Source organism: Sorex fumeus, unplaced genomic scaffold, assembly GCF_029834395.1.
Source record: "Sorex fumeus unplaced genomic scaffold, SorFum_2.1 ptg000036l, whole genome shotgun sequence".
Lineage (NCBI taxonomy): Eukaryota > Metazoa > Chordata > Mammalia > Eulipotyphla > Soricidae > Sorex > Sorex fumeus.
This window is the reverse complement of record NW_026606093.1, coordinates 10,129,467-10,143,782: the sequence shown is the minus strand read 5'-3', so window position 1 is coordinate 10,143,782 and position 14,316 is coordinate 10,129,467. Positions and strand designations below refer to the sequence as shown.

At 42.0% G+C, this 14,316-nt stretch overlaps 1 protein-coding gene across 1 annotated transcript in view; it reads right to left on the bottom strand.

Moving 5' to 3' along the window:
- Nucleotides 1–6,993, bottom strand: part of TMEM117 (transmembrane protein 117) — a 497,557-nt gene extending 490,564 nt beyond the window's left edge. Inside the window, exon 1 of the mRNA XM_056117749.1 lies at nt 6,951–6,993. The gene's annotated coding sequence lies outside the window, so the exon portion shown is untranslated. The remainder of the gene's footprint in view (nt 1–6,950) is intronic.
- Nucleotides 6,994–14,316: the final 7,323 nt, after the last annotated feature.

Genomic DNA, 14,316 nt, shown 5'->3' with positions numbered 1-14,316 from the left:
TTCCAAAAAGATTTACTAAAGTTCTGGCTTACATATTTTTATACGGGAGCCCCAAGTTTTCAATCCCCAGAACTGCATAGTCCCTTGAGCACTGCTGGGAATGACCCCAAACAACACTGGATGTGGCTACCCCCAAAATTATTGACCATAAAGTTGACTGATGTAAAATAGTCACAGAGTATCTAGAATTAACTAATCTACAAGAACTATTCAAACTGACTTTGGTTCAAAAACAACTGGAATGATGTAACTTATTTCTCAGCTATTTTTCTTCTTTGTGTATTTAGTGAAGTAGCTGAATTCAACTGATTGTCCTTTTCCAATGAATGACTATTGTTCATTCTGTGGTTTTCCAGCTACTCTTATAGAGAACAGTACATCTCTGCAAACTAAATTAATACACCATTTAATTCCCTCTTGCAGGTAATGACTTACTAGGAAGATGCTATTTTCAATATCTTGAAAGAATCTTATATTTCACATAATAACAGTGAAGGCTATGTTAATAATCACAGAATAAAACTTTATAAGGTAAAGGTAAAGGCCCTCCCGTTGATCGTCGATTTGCTCGAGCGGGCCCAGTAACGTCTCCATTGGAGACTTTGTTGTTACTGTGTCTGGCATATCGAATACTCTCGGTAGCTTGCCGGGCTCTCCGAGAGGGGCGGAGGAATCGAACTCGGGTCGGCCATGTTGGCTGCTTGTAAGGCGAACGCCCTGCCGCTGTGCTATCACTCCAGCCCAAAACTTCGAGCAAAACTTTATACACTGCCTAATATTCCATAGGCTTTTGTTATGATCTCCAAATCTAGAGGGATTATAATTTGTACTAAACATTATGAATACTACATAGTTTACTGAAAGCCTGTATTCAACCTGGTCCTAAAGGCTTTGAATGAGGATATAAGTAAAAATTAAAATGGAAGAGAGGTAAGGAAACTCAAGTTGGAAAGAATTTTCTAGCAGAGGCACAGAAAATAAGTGTAAAAGCATCTGTGAGGAAGCCGGCAAGAGTACAGTGTGTGAGGTTCCACCCCCCAGCACCCCAGGGATGCTCAGGGATCACTTTTCCCTGAGCACCAGCAGAAGTGATTCCCTGAGCAAAGACCCAGGAGTAGTCCCTGAGCACTACTGGCCCTAAAATATTTTTAAAGGTATATTTCAGGACCTGTGTAAATCAGTTCTGAATGGCTATAACACAGAGTGCTTGGTGGCAACTTTTGAAAGTTAAGGGTAGTTTGAAGCAAATTAAAGAAAAAATTATAGAAAAATTAATTTTCTGTATGATATTAAATAGATAATCATAAATCAGTGGTTCGGGGCAGGAGAGTGATATAAGTGATTTGAGTAGAATTTTGGAAAGATTACTCTGCCAGTTTATAAAATGGTCAATTGTTCTAAGGTATGATGAGAGTGTGAATACTAATTTAGAGACAATTTCAACAGTTTTAAAAGATGGTCAGGTCCTAGACTAAGACGATATGGATACTCCAATAATTGTTGAGTAATACGATTTACCAGTGTACCTCATTATTTTTTAAGGTCTTTGCAAATAAATGAAAATAATCAAGGATTCTAGTAGTGTGAATTTCATTTTTCAAAACAAGCACCCTCGATCAGGCAATATTTTTTTTTTAAATTGACAAATAAAACAAAGATGAAATGTACTTCATTCATACAGTAAAATAATGTTGGAGATTTATACAGAAGAGTCTTTGATCAACTCATATGACACACAAAAGACATTACTACCAGCCAAGTAAACCATACACAAAACACAGTTCTGCTAATGTAGGTCTTAACATTTATCAATAACTAAGTAACATGAACAGATTATTTTCAAGGTAGAATATTATTTTAATGATGAAAATAGAGCATGTCAAATAATTTACCTACTAGTCTTCCTAGCTCTTATTAAGGATAGCTGTCGACTGACAAGCGTATAGAATTTATTTCAGTCACTTGGAATCCAATTTTTTTTTCTTTTCTATTTCTTCCTTTTCTTGGTGGTGAGAGCACACCGGGAAGTGTTCAGGGCTATCCCTGGCTTTGTGCTTCCAAGTGAGCTGCTGCTGGTGCTGAGAAGCGGGCATGCAGGCCAGGAGTCCCACTGGGGTCAGCAAGCTAGAAAGCTAGTGTCTTCACTCCCATACGTCCCCTCAAACCTTAATCCAATTTCTTGAAAAATAATTTAAGAAATGACCTCCTGTACCTTATTGTTTGGTAGGCAATGTGAAGCATGTGGCTATGTTTTAAACATTTCTTATCTGCATTGGTACAAGATATAATTAAAAGTTATTTTCTTTAGCTTTTTAGTTGTAGTTTTATAATAATAATATATGTAAAATTCTCTTCAACTAATAGCACTTTTTTTTTTGCTTTTTGGGTCACACCTGGAGATGCACAGGGGTTACTCCTGGCAGGGCTCAGGGAACCATATTGGATGCTGGGAATCAAACCCAGGTTGACCGCGTGCAAGGCAAACGCCCTACCCGCTGTGCTATCACTCCAGCCCTTAGAAGATAAATAATGGCAAAAGCCTATACTTATTAAGATTTTAACTCAGTGCTTCTAATGGACAAAAGCATGCTATTAGAGTATAATCAAGGAAATAAGAGATATTTGTTTTTCAGAAAGCAGACTAATGTGATATAAAGAATATGGTTAATTCTACTTAGCTCTGCTACTAATTAGCTCTGTGCTGCTGGGTAAGCCCCTGATATCTTTGTGATTCCATTTGTTCACCAGTAAAATGCTCTTAAAATTATTTTTCTCATAGCTCTTTAGTGAAAACTAAAGATTTCATTTATAGAGCACCTGGTCCTTCCACTTTCAACCTGAAAGATCACTGTCAAAATGCAAATGACAAATGACCAGTCCCATCAAAGTGAGCATTAAAAATATTAATTATATATTATATTTACTAAGTGGTTTTGGGTACTATTTTCAGGGTTACAGGATTTCAAAATGACTGTACAAGTAAAGGATGAATGTTATACTTGAAATATTAAAACTGAATCTCAGAAAGCTGTTTGTACAAAATTACATATAAAAATTAATGAAGTCCAAATTTGCTAATCCCATAATATTATAATACCATATTTTCATATTATGTAAGTCATATTATATTATGAATATCATATTGCATTGTGAATACCGATTATGACAACATATTAATATTATGATACCATAATATTAGTCATCATTCAATCTTTGCTGATTACTTGTTTTTGCCAGAAATATGAGGGATACTAACAGATCCCTTGCTATCTTGAATATTACTGTTTCACTGACAGAAACTGACATTTTAAAAATCAAAATTGGATCCAAGCCCTGAACACCATAGGGTATGCCCCCTCCCCAAAAATTCATTAAATAAAATCATAACAGAGTAGTATTCCATTGTTCAAATATGTCACAATAAGTTTATCCAGTGGTCTGTTCTTGGTGACTTTGGTTTTCCTGGTCTTGACTATAGTGAATGGTGCTATAGTGAATACAGAGCACAGAATCTTTTCAAAATAGTGGGTTTGGGGCTATGCGGTAGATGCTGAGAAGCAGAACTACGGGACCTTATGGAAACTTGATTCTTAGTTTTAGGTTTTGGTCTTAGGACCACATCTGTGATGCTCAGAGCTCTCCTGGCTCTGCACTGAGATCATTCCTGGCTGAGCTGATGCGACCACACAGTACTGAACCTGCGTCAGCTGCACACAAGGTCAACACCTTACCTGCTATATTTGCTCTCTGAAATTCATAGGGTGTTTGTTTGTTTGTTTGTTCATTTGTTTTGTGAAGTGTCCATGTTGTTTTCCAAAGAGGTTGAGATTTCCTGAGGCGAGGGTAGGGGTATGGGAGGGGTCCCCAGGACCCTGGTGGAGGGGACTAGGAGCTCTGGTGGTGAGTGTGCTGCTGAAACAATGTAGACATAAACTACACTGACATTCTTGTAATCACTGTGCAAGTTATACAGTTGAAATTACACATAGTATTTTGAAAAGTTTTAAGGTGGTGGAGAAAATCACATAGCAAAATATTAATTATGGGAATTGTTAGAAGTGATGGATCTTAAATAAGGCCTCCCTGAAAGGTGCTTTTGAACAGAGATGTGAAAGAAAGAAAGGAGACAAGCAGACCGTAAGATAAAGAGGAAGTTAAACAGAAAGAACAAAGCGTTGCAAAGATCTGTGTTAGATGCATGGTCATTTCACTTAAGGAATATCAAGGAAGCAAGGACGGGATGGGGGAGGAGCACAAAAGGAGATGAATCCTGAGAAGCAGCATCATCAGACCTTGAAGCCATACCCTACGCAATGCTTTTCAACGTAGTTATATCATATAGGTTGATATGTCACCTAGGGATAGCAAGACATTGATAGGATCTGTTTGACATGGCAGAAAAACTACTCTCTCTGATGGTTGAAAACGAAGGGACAGAGAGATGGTGCAATGTGCTGGAGCACGCGATTGGCATGTAGGAATCTCAGGTTCCTTCCCAAGCACTGCTGGAAGCAACCCTGAGCAAAGTCTGGATTGGCCTATGAGCACTGCCAGTTGAGGCCCAAAAACAAAAGAAAGAAACAAGATTTGTTGGTAGGTTAGATATAGATTTGACTTAGTGCCATTTCCTGAAATGAGTAGTGCACTTCTTGAGATGAAAACTACTGAAGCAGAAAGTGCAAACATAACATTTTTAAATTGTTGATGTTTTTATTTGTTGAAACATGAGAAACACGTTTAATGAGATCATCAATTAATCCTTAGGATTTTCCAGTGAAGGAATGGAGATTCAGAACAATTATAATTTGCCAAAAATTACACAGCTGCCAATTGGCAGAAGCAGACAGAACTACTCTGTGTGGCCCTGAGTCTATACTCTTCAGTTCTCCTGTGTTTCCTGAACTAAGACAGAACAAAATTCCTATGGGAAGGAAGTACAAGAACTACCGACTTGCACTCAAATATTTGCTGTTGGATGAACAAATGAAAAGAAATCAATGGCTGGATGATGAATAGATAACAGAGAAGTCTTGAGTAAGAAAAATAGAGTGAAGACTCCTTGCTACAGAAAACAGATTATGGATAATGGAATCCAGGTCTGTAAGAGAAATAAGGCATAAAACTGGAAAAAGGAAAGTATGTATTTGCCTGTACAAATCCCAAACTAAGGGTGTGTCTTCACCTATTATCTTGATGGAATAAGTATTGTGGGGATGGAAAGATAATCAAGAAGAGATAAACAGAGCATTTTACATAGTGCAAGTGCTCAATACATTTAAAAAATACAAAAAGCAATAATAATAAAAGTTGGAACTTTTTTATTTTTAGTCCAATATAATGGACCACACAGCCTTTTAAATAAAAAGAAATCTTTTAAGGCAACCATTGAAACTACAATAAATGTCTCTGTATAGACACCACATGGTGTTTGTGGTAGCCAAGAAGATTTAGAGGATCACATCCACAAATCACTTCCTAGACTTTTTCATCAGATTATTTCAATACCTAAATTTTCTTCCTTTGTGTTTTATCCTTCAGTCATTGGGATAAGAAATTCAAGTTTTTGAAACAGAAAACAAAACTTGAAAGCAAAGGTTTGAGTTCCCCTAACAGAGATACCAGTCAACTTTTAACTGAAATGAGAAAATATTTGTTTTTCAGTGTTACAAAATTGAAAAATAACTACAATGAGTTTCTTTAAAATGTTCTGAAGTCCTTTTCAGTAATAACTGTTTATGATAAAAACTGATCACTACCACTCATTTTTTAAACACAAAGTCAAATTAATGAATAAAATAAAATCATTCATATCTAAAATTATTTTGTAAGTGATGAGCAGTTTCAAGAATCAAATTAAAACTAAAAAGTACTGCTTTCTAACCCCAAGAATCATATGGAGGTGGGATGGTGTGGGGAGGAATAACTGAGTCAAAATCCTTAATAACCTTTAAATGACAAAAATTGGGAGGAGATGTAGTTAGAAGGTGCATGCATGACAAAAAACCTCAACACTTGCACAACACGAAAAGCTTTTACAGATATATATTTTTATATTCAGTAGACTAAAAGAACTTTTTTCAGAAGATCAAATACAATGTTTAAAGCTTCCTCCAGCCCAATTAATTTCAGATAAGATCTCACTTATACTTGGGTTAGGGTGGGGAGGGGACTTACAGTGACTCAACCAACTTTGACTCAGAAAACATTTGGGTTTGTGAAAGACAGCCGCACATACATGCTGAGATAAACACGTGTTGTTCACACACACACACACACACACACACACACACACACACACACACACACACACACACCACCTGTGTAGAACAGAACCTGAAGGCCCAGTATCACGACTACCCCATGGGTCAGCCGCATTTGAGGGCCTGTGGCATTTCCAAAAATAGGAAGCCACAAACAGCCTTACTTAGTCACTGGGAACTTAGCAAACAGCCAAGCACTCAAGTTTTCTGGGTTGTGTTCCTTTGCTTGGTGGGCGGCATGGGTTTGTGAATTCGCGGGTTTTTTTTTTTTTTGGGGGGGGGGGGGGTTGTTTTAAGGAAACCCCCAGGAACTGCAACCTGTTCACGGAGCTCGCGGACCCCGGGCTGCAGTCGGAGGCGAGGGGCCAGCCGGTCCGCGGTGGGGACGTCGCTGTCCCCGCAGCCGGGGGTCCGCGCGCCCCCTCCCTCCCGCCTCCCCCGGGACTCCCACCCTGCGGGCTCGGGTGCGCCCCGCCTGCCCTGCCCAGCCCCGCGGGGTCCGCCCGGGGTGGGGGGTGGGGGTTCGGCAAGGGCGCCCCGGGGTGGGGGCCGCGCCGCGAGGGTCCCCGCCGCCCCTCGCCCGGGAGTCGCGCCCGCGGCGCGCGGGGACCGGTACCCGCCGGTACCAGCCGATCATCGCCGCGGCCCACGGGGCCCGGTCCCGGGGAGCCCGTCCCCGCCCGTACTCACCGAGGCGGCGTGTGCTCGCGGCCCGGCCGGCTGCGCCATCCACGGGCCCCGGGAGCTGGAGAGGAGCGGCCGGCGCGTCCCCCGGCCCAGCCCCGCCGGCCACTGCGCACCGTCCGCGCACCGGGCCGGGCCGCGCGCTCCGCCGCCCGCCGCCCCCGCCTGCAGCGCCGCCGCCGCCGCGCACTGGTGGGGGGGGGGCAGGGCCGGGCCGCGGGGAGGGCGGGTGGGGGGACAGCACGCAGAGCCCGGCCCGGCCGTGGGGGGACGCGGCTCGCGCCCGACACCCCCGCGGCCCCGCTCCCCGCCGCAAACTTCCCGGCGCGGCGGCCCCCGGGCCCGGGGCTTGCGGTGCGCGGGGACTGACGCTCCCACTGCCGTGTCATGCACACGCACCGCTGCCCCGCACGCTGGAGTACTGATTGACACGCAGACACTTAGACACGGACGTGGGTGCAGGCATGCACGCCCGCACCTTGGCAGCCGTTTTTGCAGCGGGGTGCTGGTCGTTATGTAATGCTTCGCCGGTCCACGGAGCGCAAGGCAGAGGGTGAGACCCTTTGGCGACTGTCGAGCGGTCCCTTAATGCCCAGTGAGACTGTCTTGTCCGTCCTGGCTACAAATTTTGTTCCTGTCGTGCCCAGTAAAAACTCAGTTTACCGGTTGTTGTTGTTAAGAGCCACTGCCCAGCACAGGGGTATTTCAGGGATCACTGCTCTGTCAAGTTCTAAGGGAGACGGGACCATTCACACAATGCCCACAATAGTACTTTCAGGAGGGGCAAACTTGCCCCTTTCTCCCGGATGGACCCACATGGTTCGCGAATGGCTGAGAAATGAGAGAAACAGCTGAAATGTCAGCGAGTTTCAGGTGGGATTGAGCCACTCCCAGGTCCTGTGTACTCCACAGAGGCCAGTGGGCAGCGCACTGCCCCACACTTCTCACTAATTTGATGTCTTTTCAAGCATCTGTGAATGAGTCCATATTATACCTGTAGTCAGTTTGTGATCATCAGAGGAAAGTGTAAGTCCTCATACTCCGTATAATATGGGATCATAGTTCACATAGCTCTTAGTATGATCTCTAAAGTGAATCTTCCACAAATTTTCTCAGAATAAATTGTTTCCTATACAAGCTCTTTGTATGTTCTAATATGATGCTTCTTATATTTTGCTGTACACTTTTCTTTTTTCTCCCCCCCAAAAAATCACAAACCCTTTCAAAGAAAAAAAAAATCTTAATGTTACATCCTCAACGGGCTGGAGAGATAGCACAGCGTAGGGCGTTTGCCTTGCTGACTTGGGTTCGATTTGTCCACCCCTCTGGGAGAGTCCGGCAAGCTACCGAGAGTCTTCCCGCCTACATGGCAGAGCCTGGCAAGCTCCCGGAGGTGTATTCCATATGCCAAAAACAGTAACAAGTCTCACAATGGAGACGTTCCTGGTGCCCGCTAGAGCAAATCGATGAATAATGGGAGGAGAGAGCTGCAATGCTACATCCTTAACATCAAATACAGGAAGTTTAATAATCAGTAAATTGTAGACTGATTATACATAATTATTATTCGATTACACTGTGATTTTTAATGATAATTAGATGAAATTATTAAACGCTTGTCTAAAGCCAATCAGATCGGCACCTTCATCCTCTGCCCATCAAGGTCTGTGGCAGAGAATGAGGCAAACACATAAGGAGGCAAACAACACATAAGGTGAAAAATGAACATACTCATGGATTGTCCAAGCTTTAGGTCTCCTGGGAAGCCATCCTTGAGCTTACCGGTTGGCCATTTATTCAGAACAATATCACTCCCCATACCCCACAGAGGAGATATTCAGCACATCAAATTTCAATAGGCACATGAAGATCAGAGGCTGAGGCACTTCACAAAACTAATCAACCGGCATGTGTAAAACAAAAGTCCATAACAGTTTCCTATTTTATTTTTCCCATGATACTCCTAAATCTAAAAGCACTCTTGTTCTATGCTTGCCTCATGTACATTTGAAGCCAGAGATAATTTTTACATATTCTACTCTTTCTAGCTATTCTATTCTTTCCTGGGTACACATTTGGAAACGCTTTGCATTCTAAGACCTAAACTGTTTTACCTAGGGGAATATCCCATGCTTGAGGGTTTTTGTTAGAGGGAAGAAGGCCCATATTTTGTAACTTTAATATGGGTTTCAAAGACTACCTCAAAGATGATTGTTTTATGTATCTGTATAGGGTAAGGAGTCTCAAGAATTCAAACTTTAAAAAATATGCTGCCTAATACTATGAGTGATGACTTTTTATCCCCTCCCATCCCATGCCCCCAAAAAAGTAATGTTTCCTTCTCAACCAGTGAAAATCGCAGTATAATTAAAGTGATCATAGAGTAAAAATCACTAGGTACCTTCTCTTCTTGAGACAAAGCTACTTCAGAGATATAGCTCACTTATCTCCATGATCAATATATGTGTTTACTAGAATGAGCCTCGGTGAATTAAAATATAACTTTCTGAACCAAGTTACAAGGGGCTTGTTATCTTGTATTTAGATCCCTGTCTTATTAATATTTGCTCTCCCCATTTTCAAAGAAATAGACCAAACATGAATGAAATTCATATGGAACAATAAACTCCCACCAATTACTAAGGCAATCCTTGGGAAAAAGAAAATGGGAGGCATAACATTTCTCAACTTCAAACTCTATTACAAAGTGGTAGTAATTAAATCAGCATGGATGGTATTGGAATAAAGATTGACCTGCAGACCAGTGGGGTAGAGTTGAATATCCTGATACAGAATGCACAAATATATGATCATTTGATCTTTAATAGAGGATCAAGTAATATGAAGTGGAAGAAGGAAAGTCTCTTCAACAAGTGGTGCTGGGGAAACTGGGCAGTTAAATGTAAAAAAAAAAAAAATGCAGGCCCCTTTCTAGTTTCATGCTAAAAGTGAGATCTGAAATGGATTTAAGACCAGATTAGATCTGAATCCATGAGGGACATGGAGAAAAACAGAATCCTCCATGATATTGAAGTTAAAGGCATCTTCAAAGGTAAAACATCACTGACCAAGCAAATGAAAGCAAAGATAAGCGAATGAAGTTATATTAAACTAAGAAGCTTCTGCACCTCAAAAGAAACAGTGACCAAGAGATAAAGACAGCCTATGGAATGGGAAAAATCATTTACCCAATACCCATCTGATAAGGGGTTAGCATCAAGATATATAAGGCACTGGTAGAACTTTACAAGAAAAAATAACATCAAACTCCATCAAAATATGGGGAGAAGAAATGAACAGAAACTTCTTCAAAGAAAAAATACAAATGACTAAAGGGAACATAAAAAAATGCCTACATCACCATCAGGAAGATGCAAATTAAAACAACAATGAGATATTACCTCACCCACAGATACTGGCACACATCAAAAAGAACAAGAGCAACCAGTGCTGGTATGGATGCAGGCAGAAAGGCACTCACATTCCATTACTGGTGGGACAGCTGATCTGTCCAGCCTTATTGTAAACAATATAGGCATTCATAGAAATTGAGCTTCCATAGGACCTAGCATTATCACTTCTAGAAATATACACTAGTGATCTGAAGGCACAGTGCATAAAAGCCATCTGCACTTCTATATTCATTGAAGTACTATTCACAATAGCCAGAATGTGGAAACAACCTGGAGTTCCCGATAACAGACAACTGGATAAGAAATTATGATGCATCTACACAATAGAATACTACACAACCACAAGGGAAAATGAAGTCATAAAATTAACTTATGAATGGATGGACCTGGAGAATATCATGCTGAATGAAGTGAGTCAGAAGGAGAGGGACAGATACAGCATGATTGCACTAATTTCTGGGATATAAAAAAACTGTATGAGAATAATATCCAAGGACAATAGAAACAAGGGTCAGGAGGACTGGCCCATGGTTGGAAGCTTGCCACATGTAGGGGTGGAGAGGGAAGTTAGATTAGAGAAGGGTCCACTATGGCAATGATAGTTGAAAATGATCATGCTGGACAAGAATTGAGTGCCTAAAATAAGTAAAGCAATATATATGATATAAGCTTTCAGTTATCTGTATTGAAAACCATAATAAAAGGGAAAAAGAGAGAAGAAAAGTGACTGCCATGAGGCAGACTGGGAATAGAAAGGATGGAAGGAGGGACACTGGGGACATTGGTGGTGGGAAATGTTCACTGGTGAAGGGACAGGTGTTAAAACATCGTATGACTGAACCCCAATCATTAACAACTTTAACTATGTATCTCACAGTGATTTAGTAAAGCTACTTAGGATGTCCAGTTCAGATCACATCTGAAGAACTAACCAGGGAAACAGTCATTAAACTTGACCTTTGTCACTAAAAAGGTATACTGACAAAATATCAACTTACTGAACTCTTATTGTATAACCAGACAATTCCATCCATGTATTGAAGTTTTTCATCTCTGCAATAAAACTGAGACAACTACTATTAGCATCACTTCCATGTGCCTTAGAGGAATGAAACACAACAGAATTAATGTCCATAAGTCCATAATGACTTATCTCTTTCCATTCCATTCACTATCACACTGATATAGTGAGAGTTTTAACTTCCCAAATCTAAGCTAGATATATATAGATATCCATACACACACACACACACACACACACACACACTCACACACACACAATCAGTTGCTTGATAAGTGTTTGATAAAGAGCATTCTTCCTATAAAACCTCAAATTCTGTGAAAACTTTTCCCATGCAAGTATCCCTTGATCAGCTACAATGGCAGCGATTTCTTACCCATAAACATAAACCAGTTTTTATTACTGGTCAGCAATATCTTAAAATAGTATAGATAGATGCTCCACAGAGGAAAGCAAGATGGATGAATTTCAGATTTCCCACTCTCAAATTTTATCTCACAAATTTGAATATGTATATTTTAACCCAAACAATCCTACTTCTTTTCTGTATTGGAGTTCAGATGGTCTATGTTGGTCAAAATTTAAACCAGAATTTCAAGCAGGGAAATAATTGGGAGAAAAAAAAAAGCTTAAAATACTATCAAACTTTTCAATCATCAACCTTAACTAGCTGCACATAGAAAGGCAACCCTACTTGTAGGCTCAAAATATGTCTTATTAGCATAAATTCTTTTCAAAATCTGCTTTGAGTACAAAATTAAAAGTAACCATACAGGGGGTATGGTGTCACCAACAGGTCAACCTGTACCTGCGGGGCGAGTGTATCAGCAGCCTGAAGGTGACTTCAGTCTTCCTAAAACCCCCAAATTGCTGCTGTGCCTTTGGCTGGACCCCAAAAACTTGGTACCAAGTTTACCAAGAAATGAAATGGCCAAAAGTTAGGTATGTGGGAATCTTGCCCACAAACCACCTCCAGCTCAGCTATACAAGCTCATTTACTGGCCTTCTTTCCGAGACCCATAAATAAATCTCGAAAGAGATCAAAAGCTGAACAGACTGGGGTAAATCAGCCGGGGGGGGGGGCGGGGAGGAGAGGGGGCAGGTTGGCCTGTGCCTGACCAGTCAGAGACCCCAGCAGCCGCTTGCTTCCACAATCCAAAATCGCTGTCATACACCCTGCCTGACTCCACCATCTCAGGATGAATTCACCAAGATAAAATCTGCTGAAAATTTGGGTATGCAGGTTTGTGACTGAAATCTCTAGGCTTTCATGGAGTTGGGGTGGGCTACCTCACCCCATTTCCCAATACACATGGAAGCACTGGCAGTCACCCCCACAAACCAACTCCAGCGTCACCCTGTAACTCTATTACTGGCCTTGCTTCAGAGACCCATAAATAAATCCCAAAAGAGATCAAAAGCCAGAGACATAGCAGTGAGTCCCAGAAGACACCACAGAGCCAGAGATTTCTCCGGGCGCCATACTGAGCCAATTTCACTGGGGCACCCCAGATGGAACAGGTACATTCTCCAAAACCTACTCCAGAATGAGTTCCAGAGACCAAGAGCTTCCACAAGGCCCAGGTATGCAGGTTCCAGGACTAAATCTCCATGCCACATGGCAGCAGAGTTTCCGGGCTGTCCCTCCCTGGCTCACTGCCCGCTTGTTGGCCTGGCTGTCACCTCCACAATGTGCCTCTGGGCACCATCTTACCGCACCAACAGCCCTGGGCCAGAGACATAACAGCAAGTTCTTGAAAACACCACAGAGACATAGATCTCTCCAGGTCATACCAAGCCAATGTCACCAGGGCACCCCACATGGAGCTGGTGCAGTTTCCCTGCTTAGTCCAGATCCCAGTGACCAAGAGCTTCCACAAGCCAGACCCAGGTATGAGGGTTCCAGGACTAAATCTCCATGGCATATGGCAGCAGAGATACCGGGCTGTCCCTTCCTGGCTCCCCACCCACTCATCGGCCTGGCTGTCATCCCCACAATGTGCCTCTGGGCCCCATCTTAGCGCACCAAACACCCTGGTCCAGAGATGCCCAATTGAATTTCAAAATGGATTACAGCCCTACAAAAATGTTTCTGGAACCCAATCATTTACAATCTAGGATTCCAAAAGCACGCGGCCATGAAACCCATGATATTCAAAATAAACAATGGACAATAAGTGATCTAGAATCTGCTCCTGGCAGGCAGGTTTGAATGGTGGTTGGGAAATTCGAGCAAAACTTAATGCCCAAAAGTGGAGAGAGTATTGAGGAAATTGCCTGCCATGGAGGCAGAGTGAGGACTGGGATGGGGTGGGGGACAGATATACTGGGGACACTGGTGGTGGAAAGTGTGCACTGGTGGAGGGATGGGTGTTCAATCATTGTACGGCTAAGTCTCAAACTGAAAGCTTTATAACTGTATCTCACAATGATTCAATAAAAAAAGGAAAGAAAAACGTAGTGTGGAGTTCATGCCCAATTCAATCAGCTTAATCAATGGCTGAATAAATAGCAGTACTCCTACATTAAAAAAAGTAACCATATAAGATGTTGTTTTTCAGCTCATATCACATATCCCAGTAGTTTAGCAATTTATTATGTTCTACTAAAAAACATTCAATTTCAATCTTTCAGTACCAAAAATTTGTGAAAACGTTATGATAAAAAATGCATCTTCACACCCAAGAATAGCCGAGATAAGTACCAGGAGGTTTACTTCATGGGTTGGAGGCCACCCACACATGCTAGGGGAAAAGGCAGCTCAGATAGAGAAGGGAACACCAAATAAAGGGTGTTGGGAGGATCCTCTCAGGATGGGAGATGCATGTTGAAATTAGACTCTAGACCAAACATGATTGGCACTCAATGCCTCTTTTGCAAACCACTGCACCCAAAAGGAGAGAACAAAAGGCAATGCCCTGCCACAAAAGTAGGGTGG